The sequence below is a fragment of the Macrobrachium nipponense genome, chromosome 40, assembly GCF_015104395.2.
Source record: "Macrobrachium nipponense isolate FS-2020 chromosome 40, ASM1510439v2, whole genome shotgun sequence".
In the NCBI taxonomy this organism is placed as follows: domain Eukaryota; kingdom Metazoa; phylum Arthropoda; class Malacostraca; order Decapoda; family Palaemonidae; genus Macrobrachium; species Macrobrachium nipponense.
Genome location: NC_061101.1, coordinates 17,587,071 through 17,605,383, shown reverse-complemented (window position 1 = coordinate 17,605,383; position 18,313 = coordinate 17,587,071). Strand labels below are relative to the sequence as shown.

Sequence of the window (18,313 nt, the reverse complement as noted above, 5' to 3'; positions counted from 1 at the left end):
AATGGTGAATCAGATGTGGGACAAGAGTGCAATAGAGCTAGTGCTGGATCAAAACTCCCCGGGGTTTTACAATCGCCTTTTTCTGGTTGCAAAGTCCTCGAGGGGATGGAGACCAGTTCTAGACGTCAGCGCTCTGAACAAATTTGTTCAGAAGGAGAAGTTCTCTATGGAGACTTCGGCGTCAGTCCTTGCGGCTCTTCGCCAAGGGGATTGGATGGTGTATCCCTAGATCTCCAGGATGCTTATTTTCATTTTCACGTCCCGATTCACCCTTCGTCGAAGAAGTACCTCCGTTTCATGATGGTGGGAAGGATCTTTCAGTTCAGGGCCTTGTGTTTCGGCTGTCCACGCTCCTCAGGTATTCACAACCGCCTAATGAAGATGTGGCGAGATGGCTTCACCTGAAGGGCATCAATATCTCTTTATCTAGACGACTGGCCTCATCAGAGCAGATCATAGAAACGGTGTTTGGAGGACCTTGCTTTGACCCTAAAACTGATAAAGTCGTTGGGATACTCGTAAACCTCGAGAAGTCGCAGCTGATCCCCAGCCAGAACATGGTCTATCTGGGGATTCAGATGGATTCTCGGGGTTTTCGAGTATTTCCCTCTCAAGAGAGACTCGTGAGAGGCTTAGAGAAAGTCTCTCTTCTTAGGGAAAGAGCGCACTTCGGCGAGGGAATGGTTGAGCCTTCTAGGGACCCTTTCCTCGCTTGAACAGTTCTTTCCTCTAGGAAGACTTCATCTTCGTCCTCTTCAGTTCTTCCTCAAGAGATCTTGGAACCTGGAAGACAGACTTCTCTCGGACGTTTTTTTTCCCATTCCAGGAGAATGATTCAACACTTCGAATGGTGGTTGCCCCCGTTAAAAAACAGAGAACAAGGGAATTTCCCTGGAGATTCGGAACCCAAGCTTTTGTTGTTTTCCGACGCGTCGGAGACGGGTTGGGGAGCAACCTTGGGAACGAGAGAGGTGTCAGGCACCTGGAGTGCAGCCCAGGTGTCCTGGCACATAAACTGCGAGGAGCTTTTAGCCGTTCACCTAGCTCTAAAGTGCTTCGAGCCTTTAGTTACAAATGGGTAGTCCAAGTAAACTCGGACAACACCACCGCTCTAGCCTACATTCGGAAGGAAGGAGGGACGCACTCGTTTTTCCTGTACGAGCTCGCAAGAGATCTGCTAGTTTGGGCTTCCCAAAGGAACATCTCCCTCCTGACAAGGTTTGTTCAGGGAGTAAGGAACGTGAGAGCAGACAGGCTGAGCAGGAGGAGCCAGGTCCTTCACACAGAATGGACCCTCCACTCAGAAGTGTGTCAGAGTCTCTGGTCTCTTTGGGGGACTCCTCATGTAGACCTGTTTTCCACATTCCTCTCCAAGAGACTGGAAGTCTTTTGCTCAGTGGCAGAAGACCCCAGAGCCCTAGTAGTCGACGCCTTCCTTCTAGATTGGTCCAATGTAGACGTATATGCATTTCTCCCATTCAAGATTCTGGGACAAGTGCTAAAGAAGTTTGTGGCCTCAAAGGGGACGAAAATGACCCTCATAGCCCCCTTTTGGCTGGCACACAATTGGTTCACAGAGGTGGTGGAGTGGACAGTGGACTTCCCCAGATCCCTTCCAAGAAGGATGGATCTTCTCAGACAACCACACTTCGAGAGGTATCACCAAAACCTCCCCACTCTTGCTCTGACTGCCTTTCGACTATCGAAAGACTTGTCAGAGCGAGAGGCTTTTCTCGCAAGGCTGCAAGCGCGATTGCTGGAGCCCGCAGATCTTCCACTATGCGAGTCTATCATTCCAAGTGGGAGGTATTTAGAAGATGGTGTAGGTCGAAGAAGCTGTCCTCCTCCACTACCTCTGTGACCGAAATCGCTGATTTCCTGCTGTTCCTTAGAGAGGAGTCACTCCTTTCTGTATCGACCATAAAAGGATACAGGAGTATGCTTTCGGCCGTATTCAGAAATAGAGGCTTAGACCTTGGAGAAATAAGGATCTACACGATCTAATTAGGTCCTTTGAGACTTCAAAGTCTAAGGAACCAGGTCCTCCTCGCTGGAACCTTGATGTAATCCTGAGTTTCTGACTTCCAAAAGGTTCGAACCTCCTCATCTTGCCTCTTTTCGAGACGTAACAAGAAAGTGCTTGTTTCTTTTGTCGCTGGCGACAGCCAAAAGAGTTAGTGAGCTACACGCCCTAGATGCTAGGGTAGGATTCGAAGGAGACTCAGCCATCTGCTCGTTTAAAGCACTGTTTCTGGCAAAGAACGAAAATCCTTCGAAACCCTGGCCCAGAAGCTTCGAAGTTAAAGGCTTGTCGAATCTTGTAGGTAGAGAGGCAGAAAGGTCTCTTTGCCCTGTGAGAGCTCTTAAATTCTACCTAGATAAAAAGAAACAAATGGGAGGTTCTAGACAAGGTCTTTGGTGCTCTGTTAAAGATCCAACAAGACTTATGTCTAAAAATGCTTTGGCCTTCTTTGTGAGAAGCGTCATCACAGATGCACACAAGATCTGCCCTGATGACTCTTATAATCTTTTGAGAGCAAGAGCTCATGAGGTTAGAGCAGTAGCGACGTCTCTCTCTTTTCAAAGGAATATGTCGCTGAAGAATATCTTGGAAGCGACCTATTGGAGGTGCAACTCAGTATTTGCATCTCATTATTTAAAAGACGTTCGTGTGACTTACGAGAAATGTTTTTCTCTGGGTCCGTTCGTGTCTGTGGATACGATCCTGGGTATGGGAGCTAGCACTGATCCTTAATTTTCTTGCGTACCTTGTTTTAGATATGTTCTTGACTTTCTGCTGGCAAAGGTGCTGGATGTCGCACAGGCGGCCATTCACTTTTGTTCAGTAAGGAACTCTTGTGATATCTTCTTAGAAGAGTATTTATTTTTTTTTTGGAATTTTATGTATGCGTGTGTACTGTGTTATTCGAGTTCTGGTTGTTTGTGAAGAGTTAGGGGATAACTCTTAACAATCGTTAGTACTAACATGGTGGTTAGGATCAGGTGATCGGGATCGGTTGTGTGCTCCTTTATAAGGTGTGTTGTCATATAAGTAGATCAGCACCCATTGACAAATACCATTTAGGCTCTGCCGAGTAAGCGGATAAGACCCCATCGGCAGACCCACAAGAACTCTTGGCCATAGATCAAATATCTCGCTAAGGCTCTTGAGGTGATGCAGACTCCTGGGCTACAGCCATGAAGTCTACCACCTATCAGGTAGGAACCAAGGACTATTAATACCTACAACATATGTTGTTTACCTGTCTATTTCAGTAATTAGCTGTCTTACCCTCCACCAAAGGGTGCCAATCAGCTAAGTATATATCTGACAGGTAAGTTAATTGTATGAAAATGATATTGTTATGATACAATAAAGTTTCATACATACTTACCTGGCAGATATATACGATTAATGGCCCACCCAGCCTTCCCGCAGGAGACAGGTGGAAGTGAGAAAATCTGATAGAAAACGGGAATGGTTCCTAGTCCTGCCACCCAGGGCAGGGCGGTAGATCACCTGACCTACCTGTAGCGAGTGGCGCGAAATTTGAATTTCTGTCGGGGACGACGAAGTATATAGCTAAGTATATATCTGCCAGGTAAGTATGCATGAAACTTTATTGTATCATAACAATATCATTTTTCTAACCACTCTAGCTACGGCAAAGAGGGTTAGTGAGGTTTTAGCCATCATCAGAGGTTTTGGCTTTAGAGGACATAATGCGGTGTGTCCTCTAAACCTTACATTCTTGCTAAGAACGAAAACCTGTCTAACCCTTGGCTCAGAAGCCTGGAGATCAAGGGGATGGCACAAATTATTGGGCAAGAGCCACAGAGAGTCCTGTGCCCTGTCGGGGCTCTCAAGTTTTATCTTGATAAAACTAAAGTCGAGGTCATTCGGACAATCTGTGGTGTTTCGTAAAAAGACCAGACTTGCCCATGTCGAAGAACGCCTTGGCGTTATGGTTAAGGAGTTCTTTCAAAGAGGCTCATCCGTCATGTTTGAACAAAGATTTGAAATCTTTTAAACTGAATGCTCACGAGGGCGCGGCCTTGGAATCATTTCAACATAGCATGACACTCAGTAACATCCTGAGTGCCACGTTTTAGCGAAGCAACTCTGCGAGTCGCTAGGGCCATACGTGTCCGCAGACATAATTTTGGGGGCAAGAAGTACCACTCATCCTATCCTGTAGAAAATGGTTAGGAAGAGCTGTTAATTTTAGTTGTTGGGTCGCCGCCAATGGCGGACTTCTCAATTCTTAAGCCTTAGTTAAAACATCCTTAACTTTGGCTAGGTTGGTCAGGTGGTAATATATTACTTCTTAGCCCTCATGGTATGGTCAATATGATCTAGTCACATTGTGGTCACGCTCCCGTTGACAGATCATCTAGAACTCACCAGCTATACAGGTCACTACCTTGCTGGAGACTAGTAAAGCAAAAGCCGACTTGGGTGACAGTAATCATGAAGTCAGCTATGCTAACAGGTGGAACCAAGATGTCAATCATCTGCATGCAATTTGTTTCCAAAAATCATTCTATTCTGTCCCTTCCCACCTCCAAGGGTGGGATTCAGCTATATATATATCTGACAGGTAAGTTTCATGAACAAAATGTTATTGTCATGATACAATAAAGTTTGTTCATCACTTAACCTGGCCAATATAGATCATTAATTAAGTACCCACCCACCTCCCCTCAGGGGACAGTGGCATTAGAAAATCTGAATAGAAGATGGGAATGGTTCCTGATACCTCCCGCCTCCCAGCGGCGGGAATGGTACTAACCACCTGGCCCGACACCCTGCCTGTGCCAGGTAAGTATGAACAAACTTTATTGTATCATGACAATAACTACTGTTAGTATACAATAAAGGTTTTATTGGTACATACCTTACCTGGGCAATATATAAACGATTTGATTGGCCCGCCCAGCCTCCCCTCAGGAGACAGGTGGAAGAGAAATCCGACAAGAAACGGATTGGTTCATACATCCGCCACCCAGCGGCGGGTAAGGTAGATCACCTGACCTACCTGTCGCATGTGCCGCGAGTTTTGAATTCTGTCGTGACGTCAGAGACATAAGCTAAGTATATATCTGCCAGGTAAGTATGTACAAAACTTTATTGTATACTAACAATATATTTCATGTAGAATACAACAAAATATAACTCATGGTTGTAGCTTTTATCAGTTTTGTAATATTTTCATATAAATCATGATAAATGGAAAAAATCGACCTTTGGTCAACTTTTAACTCGACCGAAATGGTCAAAAACTGCAATTGTAAGCTAAAACACTTACAGTCTAGTAATATTCAATCAATTACCTTCATTTTGCAACAAACAGGAAGTCTCTAGTACAATATTTCGATTTATGGTGAATTTTTGAAGAAAAAAACAATTTTACGCCCACGCATTACGAATTCATGCATCATTTTGTGTTAATATTTTTTCTGTGTTGCTTTGATCGTTTTACAATTTGTTATATACCAAAATCATTGCAGTTAAGTGTACAATACAATGAAAAAAAATTAACTTATTAGCTTTAACCGTTTTGCTCATAGCGTGATTTGTATACAATTACATATATGTATGTATATGAAATTTTTTTTGTGCTGTCATATATTCCAATACAGGCGGTCCCCGGGTTACGACGGGGTTCCGTTCTTGAGACGCGTCGTAAGCCGAGAATCGTCGTAAGCCGGAACATCATCAAAAATCCTAAGAAAACCTTACTTTTAATGCTTTGGGTGCATTGAAAACTATGTAAACTGCATTCTTATGGCATTTTTCATAAAAAAAAAACCTTCAAATATTGATTATTTTGCATTTTTGGTGTCATATTTCATCTCCCAGATGAGCGTTGTAGGCGTCGTAACCCTGGAACGTGCGTCGTAACCTCAGAACGTCGTAAGCCGACACCGTCGTAACCCGGGGACTGCCTGTATTTATATATAATAATGATATTTTTTTCATTTCTGATTGTTGCATACCAAACTTCAGGCAGTGGCAAAAAAAAGGAGCCAAAAATGAATTCTTAATCTTAAAAACTAAGCGTGCTGTGATTTAAAAAAAAAAAAAATTTTTCCGCTTCGGCGCTAACTCCCGAATGCCGCCGGCATACGAGAGACAGTTTGGTCAATAGTGGCTCGGCGTTTAAAGGTTAATGCCCACCCCCATGCTACCCCTCAATCTAAAACCTGGGCCAAATGGGCGGGCTTACCGGCCTACCAGATGGTTCTTACTGCCTAACCACCTTGTTCAAGAATTTAATGGCTTTATTCCAGCCTATGCTGAAAGTAATTCCTAATGTAAAGGACCCCAGGTTTGTATAGTTAGGAAAAATACAATTTACTTAAAAAAAACTGTGAATTCTTTAAAATACTATCACATAAAAATTTTGTAATTACAGTTATATTGTTATTATCATCATTGTTATTACTACTACCACTACTACTACTACTACTGTTACTAGTAATAATAATTATTAATTATTATTATTATTATTTGAAGATATTGATAAACATGTTATATTTATCTACAATAATAATTATCTCATCTTAGTAAGAGCTTGAAAACTTATAAATTACATAAAAATAAACAGTTTTGCAAAAAGTGTGTTAAAAATTGAACACACATTTGGATTTGAAAATGTTGCGTTTGCGCGTCTATGAAGTACTTGCGTATTGTAATTAGTTAGGTTCCAATGAAAAGTTTGAGCTATTGTGAATTTGCACAACTCGAATCGTGTAAGATTGAGGCATTACTGGACTGTATATCTATCTATTTAATATCTATAAATCTTTGGCCCCTGGGATGTGGTGTCTGGGTAATATTGAGGTCTGGATAATATGCAACCAGATAATTGTGGGATTATTGTATTAAGATTGTTAAATGTAGGACATTGTTAAAGCAGTAGTTTGTTTGTTAAATGTAGGACATTGTTAAAGCAGTAGTTTGTTAATTTAGTTTTATATGGATATTCAAATATTCTCAATATGTGAGTTAATTTTTTTTTTATATTTCAGAATTCCAGTGTTGTCATACAACTGTTTTCAATTTTGAAGTTTATACAATACTGGTACAATAAAGCAAAATGTTGGATAGATCAGTAGTTGATGGTGGGAACTCAAAAAGTGTAAAAAGACCACATGACATGGATGAGGTGCAAGATGCATCTCCGCCTAAGATTTTCACTCCACAGACCAGAGCTCAGGTTAAGAGTATGGCTGCTAGCATTAGTACTCCAACACAAAAGTCACCTGGTTTTGAATTAAAGAGTCTTGTCACAAGAACACAAATTTCTGGAAATAAGTCTAGTGCAAAGAAGTCTAAGAGTAATGTTCCAGTGGTTTCTGAAGTTCGGATAACTAGGAGAAGATCAAGAAGTAATACACCAGTTAGTGCTAAAACATTGGTATCAGTAACCAGAAAAAGTAAAAACAATACTCCTCTATCTGCAAAACAAAAGGCAAGTAAAAGTGTGATGTCTGATGTAAGGCAAACTGATGTTCAACACACCCGAACAAGATCACAACAGAACAAACTAAAAGAGCAAGAGTCTCCTAGACAGCCAAAAATAAGAGATTGTAACTCTCCAAAATGTGATCAAACTCCCAGAAGTTCACATTCTGTCATATTACCGAAAGGTCGAATCCTTGATCGAACAGAAACTCCAGAAAAATCATTTGACAAATCCCATTGTTATCTAGTTGATGCAGAAAAGCAGAGTCAAGGTAAATCTAGGTCAGTCCAGAAAGTTAACTGTGATGTACAAAATAAACATATCAACCCTCCTTGTGCGCCTGGTCATGAACAACTTGAAGTGTTGTCTGAGAGTTCTCTTCCCACCTCAGGTGTTCAGAAAGCCTCCTCTCAGACAAGAAATGAAACTCAATCATCAGAGGATACAAGTGCGTATGAATGCTCAGAAGAAATTAAAAATGAAGTTGAAAAAGTCAAGAAGAGAAGGTCTACACTTGGTCAAAGAAGGTCAAGACAAAGTATTTGTGAAAGAAAATCACTTTGTTCAGTTATACCCATGCTGAGCTTAGAAGGTTAGTTGAGTTTTATCAGCATTATTTTTTAAATATACAAGTATTTCCTCAAACCATTGAGGCTGTGTTCTGGGTTGTACCATTTGTATACCTTCTTTATTTACTTATCCTTCCATGTGCTGTACTTTTTATTTTCTTGATGGCATGTAAATTATAGTATTGCAATACACTTCCTGAACACCTGAATTAACCTTGGTCACCGACCAGCCGGAACTATATCCCCACATATTTACCCACTAAGTGGGTAATCTTAACTGTTAGCATTACCAACACTGCAGGTAAAATCTAGTCAAATGAGTTACCTGTGTTACCGTTGGCAATGCTGGTGCAAATACTGGCCACCACAGGCCTCTCTCCTCAATTGTTCTCTGTTCGCTTGGAGAGCTGGAAGTATTCCTGCTCTCAGTGAACTTTTGGTCTTTCACCCCGACCCTCACAGTGTTTACCAAGGCCTTGATGGGGTTTTGATATCCTTGCCTTTCATTTACAATGTCTCTTCCGATTTTCCCTGATTTGGATCGTATTTTGATTGTTTTTGGAACTTCTCTGTTATCATCTTGAGGAGATGGTTGAGCCTCATCAAGAAAATCCTCACCTTAATCTGCTACATCCGCCTCGCCTCCAACAGCTGCTGGTTGAGATGTCGGCATGCGTCGTTCCTGTGCTAGTGCAACGAACGGCGAGTACCCTCAAATAACAGACATTCCTTTTGTTTTAGCTGTAGGGAAATGCAATGCATGTCATACAGAGGGGTAAAGAATGTAAGGATTAGTTCATTAGATCACTTAGAGGACTACCAAGAGCATATAGAAGATAGCAACAAAATTGCGAGAGTTAAGCAAAGAAGAGCTACAGTAGGAACGGTTCAGAATTGGAAATCAGAAAATGCCTAACTTGTTTGCTAATTTCATGACAAAGCTAATTGAAATAGAGATAGCAGTAGTAGAGTAGGTGATACTAATCATTCTCTTTCAGCTCCCCTGCCTGTTCCAGAAGCAGCCCTAACAGATGCCGGGGGCAATGGAGACCTGCAGGCACAGAGTGTAGGATCTTTTGACCCCTCCGGCGCAGAGCAGGCAGTGTTCAACAGCAGATTTCCCCTTAAGGTGTAAGTTCTAAGGTTAATGTAAAGTTAGCCCAGGGACAGACGAGTAGCGGTAATAGGTTAAGTAGTGTTTAGGAAGAGAAGAGCAGGTTAGGTTCCCTCGGGTTCGGACTCCCTTGTAGTGTCTAGTGTGAAGGTTTGTCTTTAGAGCCATCTTTGATTTTATTTCCTGCTTTGAGTTCTTTGCAACAGAAGGTTCTAGTCCTTGGTTGGTCGTTTGCATGTGGTTTCTGGGTTGTCTGGTTATGAAGTTTTGGCTAGTGCTTCTTCGTCTTTCAAAGGTTACTCTTTCTGTCTGTGGATAGATTTGGTTCATTTTGCGGTAGTGGTAATCCTGGTGATCATGTTGTCAATTTGACTTTATTCATATATGGTACGGTAATTATTATAAGGATTTTGACTTAGGAAAAATCTATTTCTGGGCTCAGTTCGTGTCGCCCAGCGAAATAATCCTTTAATTCATTATTTCTTAGGTAAATGATCTAACAAATACCAGAGAATAAACAAAATAAAGAAAAGGTCAGTAATAACTGACTTGCTCACCCACAAGAAGGGCGTCGGTATGAACACTAGGGAGAGTGAGACCACTACCACGAACTTCTTGTCAATTAGAAATTTCCCACAACAATTAGGCACTGCATATTGACACGATAATTCAGTACAAGAGAAATTGAATAACATTAACAACAGTAGTCCAGCCTAAAGTATCCTCAATACTGCATATCTGTATAGTAATTACAATATTGGCCAATCCTGGAGATTCAATGCATTCTGACTGATGATGATTAGGTACCGGAGTAATTGAGCACAAAACGAGAATCAAATTGTATGATATTCAGGACAAAAATGTTATTGAACAAGAATGAGAATCAGATTCGGTCTGACTTCAGCATAGTTGGGCTGTGTAGGCTTGCCAGCTACGTAATCCAATATTGTATGTGTCCTCATATTCGTATCATAAACACTAATATAGTGGTTATATTTTGGTTCGGGATTCAATCATTCAGCTGATGGCTTCTGCAATTACTTCACCTTATTTAACTCATTCTTAGCCAAGGTAAATAGAGGAAGTTTCGTTATTCCCATAGCGCTTCTTGGCCCTGATTGGCAAGCTTGGACTGATGTAACTGTGCTCCTCCCCACTTACACCTTGCTTTTATCTTGCAGTAGTCAAGTGGGAAGGCAGTCTATTAATTATGTTGACATTTTAACATAGCTGTATGTAATGGTATCTTGTATCTTATAAATCAGAAATCATAAGGAATTTTTACTTTTATACATTCAACTTCCCTGCCAGATATATACTTAGCTATAGACTCCGTCGTCCCCGACAGAATTTCAAATTTCGCGGCACAACGCTACAGGTAGGTCAGGTGATCTACCGCCCTGCCCTGGGTGGCAGGACTAGGAACCATCCCCGTTTTCTAATCAGAATTCTTCTGTCGCCGGAACCATCAACATTGTTGTTGTTCCTCTCGATTGGTTTTTCTTTTTTCACTCCGGCAATTGATCTTCTTGACCGACTTTTGGTGACGTATCTGGATGTTGGATTGGCATACGCTTTTGTGGACTGTTTTGTGGACTTGATTTTGGATTTTTCTTTTAAATATGTCTGACTCTGGTATGGTTGTGAGACGTTGTGTGAATGTAGGCTGTAAGGTGAGGTTGCCGAAAGCTTCGGTAGACCCTCACAACGGTATGCAAGAGGTGCAGGGAGTATGAATGTTCTTTTACTAATACTTGTAAAGAATGTGAGAACTTGAGTGAGAACGAATGGAAGAATCTAACTAATTATTTAAAAAAGTTAGAAAGAGAAAGAGCGAGGAAGGCTTCTTCATAGAAGTTTAAGTAGTTCTAGATCGGAACTAATTCCAAGCTTGGGATCTTCCCCAAGGGTAAGTATTGGCTACTTCTCCTTCCATTGCAGCCCTTCTCCTATTGCAGAACCTGTAGATCCAGCGAAAAGAACTTTGCAGATCTAAAAGCAGCCTTCAAAATAATGGAAAACAAAATGGCTGCCATACAAGGTAAGGCTAGTGATGTGTCATTAGACAGTGATATAAGTGCCCCAGTGTAGTGGAGGGGGCATCTGGTCGGCTCAGCAACGCTCCTAGGTCTAGACCTCTTCCAAGCTCACATGCCCAGAGGAGAAGGAATGTCGAAAGCCGAAAGGGGAGGTTTGGAGAATCCCCACCGATCAGGTGTCCCTTCGGCTGGTTTCTTCTGTGACACCCCAGACTGCCAAGGACCGCCTATTGTAAAAGCGTCCTAAGTAAGTGTTTCTCGTCGTCGGGATCTTCATCACCGAGACGTGATTGGAGAGATTCCGATCGATCTCGGCCTCTCAAGAGGAGTTGGAGGGCGCCGACTATTGACTCGAGCCCTGAAAACTTCCCTGAGGAGTCTCCATCGGGAGTTAAGAAGGCGAGCGAGAAGAGCCATTCTTCCAACCAAGTGAGAAGGAGGCAGGAGGTGGAGGCTATGGACTCCTCCCCTCCTCCTTCCCCTCCTCCCGAAGAGGATAAAAAGGAGGCTACAAAGAGGTTCATGATGGCGATGCAGGAGATTTCGTCATTTGTAGGAGTCCTGTCAAAGGAGCCTCCTAGAAGGAAAGACACTTCCCTTCCTATTAAAAGATCCTCCAGACGTATGGAGGTATCTACCTCCAGGATCGATACTCCTACCCGAGGTGTAGGTTTCCTGTACAAACCTGGATGAAACAATCAGACGTCTGGCACCGGCCAGGAGTGAGGAGTCACCCAGAGGCAGGAGCCAAGAGCCAGGATGAGGAGTCAACCAGGAGGCAGGAGCCAAGAGCCAAGAGTGTGGAGGCATCCAGGCAAGAGGCAAGAGCCAGGAGGCTAGAGCCCAGGAGGCAAGAGCAGGAGGCAAGAGCCAGGAGGCAAGAGCCAGGAGGCAAGAGGCAGGAGTCAAGAGGCAGGAGCCAAGAGCCAGGAGGCAGGAGTCAAGAGCAGGAGCCAGGAGTCCGGAGTCCGGAGTCCGGAGATCAGGAGGCAGGAGTCCGGAGTCAGGAGGCAGGAGTCAGGAGTCAGGAGGCAGGAGTCAGGAGCCAGGAGGCAGAGTCAGGAGGCAAGAGTCAAGAGCCAGGAGTCAAGAGTCGGGACTCGTTTCCTGAGGTTATGACTCTTCACCAAATGGGAGCTCCTCTCCTTCAGAACATAGGAGGTCTTGGAAGGACTCTTCCTCAAAACGAGAACGTTCTCCTTCGTCGGATCGAGGGTTAGACGAGTTGTCTGACGACGATCCTCCTGCTAATGAGGGACTTTCTAGCTACAAAGTCTTGGCCTCTTTACTACTACAAGAGTTTGGAGATTCTCTTAGTCCTGCAGCTCTCCTCCTTCTCCTCGTTCGCTCTTTTCGAGCTCTGCTACGGCTAAATCGTCGGCCTTCTTGAAAATGAAGCCTGCGATTTCAATGAAGAAAGCACTCCATTCTTTAGATTCTTGGATGGACAAGAAGAAGAGTTAGGAAAGACGGTATTCTGCATGCCTCTTCCAGATTGCACGGGAAGAGAGGTATTTGGTATGGGACAGGAGAGACTATGGGTCTTCTTACCCGCCTCTGCAGATGCCGACTTTTCCAGTTTTAGTGGAGGCCTCTAGACGTCACTCCTTAGGATCGGTCAGAGCGACGTGGAGCACTCAGAGTTGAACCACTTTCTAAAGGGACTTTTTGTCACTTTAGAGGTGTTCAATTTTCTGGATTGGTCGCTCGGAGTTCTGGCCAACAATCTAAGGATCCGGAGTTTCTGAAGAACCCAGAAATTCTCCATAGCGTACTGTCCTGCATGGACAAGGCAGTACAGGACGGTTCCAGGTGAAGTGGCTTCACTTTTCGGTGCTGGTCTCCTGAAAAAGAGATCAGTGTATGGTTCCCTTTTATCGAAAGGGGTTTTTCCTCAGTCCAGAGGACTGCCTTACTGTTCGCGCTTTCAGATCATCTGTTTCCTTCTCAGTTAGTCAAGGATATATCTGCTCACTGCAGCGAGGCGACACAAGACCTACTTACTCAAACGTCCAGAAAGGACGACCGTAGTGGCAACAGTTAAAAGAAGGAACCTCGTCCTACTCAGCAGCCCTTTCGTGGAGGTGCAACGGCTCGTCCCCCTGCCAGAAAGAAGAGCTCTGAAAAGAGAGAGGAAGGTCTTCATTTAGACCATTCAAGAAATCTAAGTGACTTGTTGATCCTCCAAGCACCAGTGGGCGCCAGACTCCTGAACTTTGCAGGAGTATGGGGAACAAAGGGGAGCCGACCCTTGGTCAGTGTCGGTCCTGAAGAAGGGATATATAATCCCCTTCGAACGACAAAACCGCCCTAACATCTACGCCTCGGGAACTGTCAGCGAGGTACAGAGACCCGTTAATGCGAAAGACTCTCCTTCAGATGGTGGAGCAAATGTGGGAAAAAGAGGCCATCGAACTGGTACAAGATCCACACTCCCCCGGGATTTTACAAAATCGCCTTTTTTCTAGTACCAAAGGCATCGGGGGGGTGGGGGGGGTGGAGGCCAGTTTCTGGACGTAAGCGCTCTGAATCGCTTCGTACAGAAAAGAAGTTTCGTATGGAAACGTCCGCCTCTGTCATGTCGGGCGCTTCGCCCAGGAGATTGGATGGGTCTCTCTGGACCTGCAAAGACGCCTATTTCCACGTTCCCATTCACCATCAGTCAAAGAAATATCTTCGCTTTGTGATAGGAGACAAGATCTTTCAATTCAGGCTCTGTGCTTCGGTCTGTCTACAGCCCCACAAGTATTCACCAACCTGATGGCGAATGTAGCAAGATGGCTTCACCTAGAGGGGATAAACATCTCCCTCTACTTGGACGACTGGCTGATCAGGGCCAAGTCGAAGAGTCAGTGCTTGAGGACTTGGAAGTAACAAGGAACATGATAGATTTCGCTGGGTTGCTCGTCAACCCCCCTCGAGAAGTCACAACTGATCCCCAGCCAGAACTTGGTCTTATCTGGGGATTCAGATGGATTCTCGGGTTTTCGGGTATATCCTTCGCGAGAAAGAATCGCTCGAGGTTTGTCGAGAATCTCGAGCTTCTTAGAGAGAAAGGACAGCTCAGCGAGGGATTACCTGAGCCTTTTAGGGACCCTGTCCTCATTGGAAAAGTTCTTCTCGCTAGGGAGACTTCACCTTCGCCCTCTCAGTTTTTCCTCAAAGAGGTGTGGAGCTGGAAGACGGGTCAACTCTCGGACATCTTCCAACTTCCACAAGAGTAAAAGATCATCTGAGGTGGTGGATCCCTCAGCTTCAAAAGAACGAAGGCTTATCGCTTGCTCTGCAGAACCCAGACCAAGTGTTGTTTACCGACGCTTCGGAGTCGGGATGGGGAGCGACGCTGGGAGCAAGGGAGGTGTCAGGCACCTGGACAAAGGAACAGGTGTCCTGGCACATCAATTGCAAGGAACTTGTGGCCATACACCTACGCCTTAAAGTCCTTCGAAGAGATAGTCGAGACGGGGTAATACAGATCAACTCAGACAACACCACGGCTCTGGCTTACATAAGAAAAGCAAGGAGGCACGCACATCGTTCTCCCTCTATCAGTTGACAAAACACCTGTTAACCTGGACGGAAGAAAGAGGCATAACTCTCCTCACAAGGTTTGTCCAAGGGATAAAAAATGTGAGAGCGGACAGACTGAGCAGGAGAAACCAGGTCCTTCCCACAGAATGGACTCTGCACGAAGAAGTGTGTCGAAGTCTTTGGTCACTGTGGGGGAGACCTCACATAGACCTGTTTGCGACGTTCCTCTCCAAAAGAATAGAGACCTTTTGCTCTCTAGTAGAGGATCCGAGAGCCTTCGCAATAGACGCGTTTCTCATGGATTGGTCGGGTGTGGACCGCTTACGAACTTTCCTTTCCCCGTTCAAATCCTGGGGAAGTGCTCAGGCAAATTTGTAGCTTCGAAGAGCACGAAGTTGATACTCATAGCCCCATTTTTGGCCAGCCCAGGAATGGTTCACGGAGGTACTGGAGTGGATAGTGGACTTCCCCAGATCGCTTCCAAACAGACACGATCTACTCAGACAACCCCACTTCGAGAGGTTTCATCACAAACCTCCCAGGTCTCGCTCTGACTGCCTTTCGACTATCGAAAGACTTGTCAGAGCGAGAGGCTTTCCTCGCGAGGCTGCGGGCTCTATCGCTAGAGCCCGCAGAGCTTCGACGAGAAGAGTATACCAGTCGAAGTGGGAAGTCTTTAGGAGGTGGTGTAAGGTTCAGAAGCTGTCCTCCTCCAGTACCTCTATAGTCAATATTGCCGATTTCCTCCTCTTTCTGAGAAAGGAGTCACACCTATCTGTCTCGACAATAAAAGATACCGAAGCATGCTGTCTTCGGTTTTCAGGAATCGAGGCCTAGACATGCTAACGACAAAGATCTACACGATCTAATTAGATCTTTTGAGACTGTCGAAAGCAGCTACTCCTAGAACACCTAGTTGGAATCTAGACGTGGTCCTGAAATTCCTTTCATCGGACAAATTCGAACCTTTACATCTGGCGTCCTTTCCGCGACGTCACTAGGGAATGCTTGTTCCTGGTGGCTCTCGCTACAGCCAAGAGGACGAGCGAATTACACGCTCTGGATTCTACGGTGGGGTTCAAAGGAGATGCTGCCATCGTGTCTTTCCAGACAATGTTTCTGGCAAAGAACGAAAACCCCATTCAAAAAACCTTGGCCAGAAGTTTTGAGGTAAAAGGCCTATCTAACCTGGTAGGCAGAGAGATAGAGAGATCTCTCTGTCCAGTGAGAGCTCTTAAATTCTATTTAGAGAGGAAGAGACAGATGGGAGCTTGTCAACAAGGTCTTTGGTGTGCAGTGAGACGCTCACAAGAACTGCTCTGAGGCATCCTTCGGTCTTCTAAGGTCAAGAACGCCATGAATGAAGTAAGAGCAGTAGCAACGTCCTTGGCGTTCAAAAGAATATGTCTCTGAAGAATATCATCGAGACGACGTATTGGAGGTGCAATTCAGTGTTTGCATCTCATTATCTGAAGGACGTGAGAGTGACCTATGAGAAGTGCTTCTCGCTAGGTCCTTTTGTATCAGCAGATACAGTACTGGTCTTGGAGCAAAGACTGATCCTTAATTTTGTGTTTTTAATCGTACATAAACCCTCTTGTCAGATATGTGCCTTGGTTTTCTAGTAGCAAGCTCACTACTGTCGCACGGGAGCAGAGTGCATTGCTGGTAGGCGATCAAGGGTAATGTATGACTAGTAGGGGGAGTACAAAATTTTTTTTTGTATTATTTTGTAATGAAAGTGTAATTATTTTTGTTTCGAGTTTTTTGGTTGTTGTGAGAGTTCGGGGATTGACTCCTTACAATCTTAGAACTAACATGGATGTTAGGATCAGGTGATCGGGATCGGTTTTGTGCTCCTTGAACAAGGTGTATTGTCATGTAAGTGGAATAGCACCCAATGACAAAGGCCTTTAGGCTCTGCCGAGTAGTGGATAAGACCCCATTGGCAGACCCACAAGAACTCTTAGCCATAGATCATTATCTCGCTGAGGCTCTTGAGCTAAGCAGACTACAAGGCAGTAGCCGCGAAAGTCTTCAGCCTAATAAGGTAGGAACCAAGGTTTATAAATACCTACAACATATTGTTTACCTGTCTATTTCAGTAGTTAGCTGTCTCTTACCCACCACCAATGGGTGCTAATCAGCTAATATATATCTGGCAGGGAAGTTGAATGTATAAAAATGATATTGTCATGTTACAATAAAGTTTTTATACATACTTACCTGACAGATATATACGATTAATAGCCCACCCAGCCTCCCCGCAGGAGACAGGTGGAAGAGAAGAATTCTGATTAGAAACGGGGATGGTTCCTAGTCCTGCCACCCAGGGCAGGGCGGTAGATCACCTGACCTACCTGTAGCGTGTGCCGCGAAATTTGAAATTCTGTCGGGGACGACGGAGTCTATAGCTAAGTATATATCTGTCAGGTAAGTATGTATAAAACTTTATTGTATCATGACAATATCATTTTTCATTGCTTTCCAAGAATGTTCCACCAGGAACAGAATTCGGTAATATGACATCTTCATCACTTCAGCAGACGAATTTTTGTCAGTAATTGCATGATGCCTCATGTCACAAGTATATTAACCAGTACAATTCTCAAATTACACTGAAATTTAATATTAGATAGTTTAAAGGTTTACACTTAAAATTACTTGAAAATTTGTAATTGATTACATTTCAGTTGGATTACAATTACAGCTTGCCATTAACCCTCTTACGCTGACTAGACGTATTTTACGTCGACATTTTTTTTGTCCTTCTTGGTGCCGACTGGACGTATTTTTACATCGACTTACAATTTTTTTTTTTTTAAATTCACGACAAATACTTATAGGCCTACAGCCCTAAACTTTTGAATCACGCGCCTTGGGGATGCGGGAAGTTCACGGATCAAGGTGTCGTTTTGTTTACAATCGTTTAACGCAGGCGCGCAAGCGCAAATTTCTTTTGCCTGCCACTAAAACAAGTATCTGTGACACATTGGAAATTATTTCGTCACTTTGACATGATTTTTGTACCATTGTAAATTAGCCGTTACATGAAGTATTATATATGAAAATGTGCGCATTTTTATGTAGAATACAACAATAAAATACTCATGATTGTAGCTTTTATCAGCTTTGCGATATTTTCATATAAATAACGATAATTGCCAAAATTTCAACCTTCGGTCAACTTTGACTCTACCGAAATGGTTGAAAAACGCAATTGTAAGCTAAAACTCTTATAATTTAGTAATAGTTTTTCAATCTTTTACCTTAATTTTGCAACTAATTGGAAGTCTCTAGCACAATATTTTGATTTATGGTGAATTTATGAAAAACTTTTTCCTTACGTCCGCGCGGTAACTCTTCTGAAAAAAATCATACATGTGATTTTGGGTAATGTTTGCACCATTTTAAAATTAGCCGTTGATATAAAGTTTATACAGGCAGTCCCCGGGTTACGACGGGGGTTCCGTTCTTGAGGCGCGTCGTAAGCCGAAAATCGTCGTAAGCCGGAACGACACTTGGAAATATGCCTTAAACTAAGAAAAAGTTAGAGACCTTACCTGTGTGACATGCAAGTATATTGCA

General features: G+C 43.6%; 1 pseudogene; it reads left to right on the top strand.

Moving 5' to 3' along the window:
• Positions 1 to 7,033: 7,033 nt before the first annotated feature.
• LOC135211960 (uncharacterized) overlaps positions 7,034 to 18,313 on the top strand; it is a 122,681-nt pseudogene continuing 111,401 nt past the window's right edge.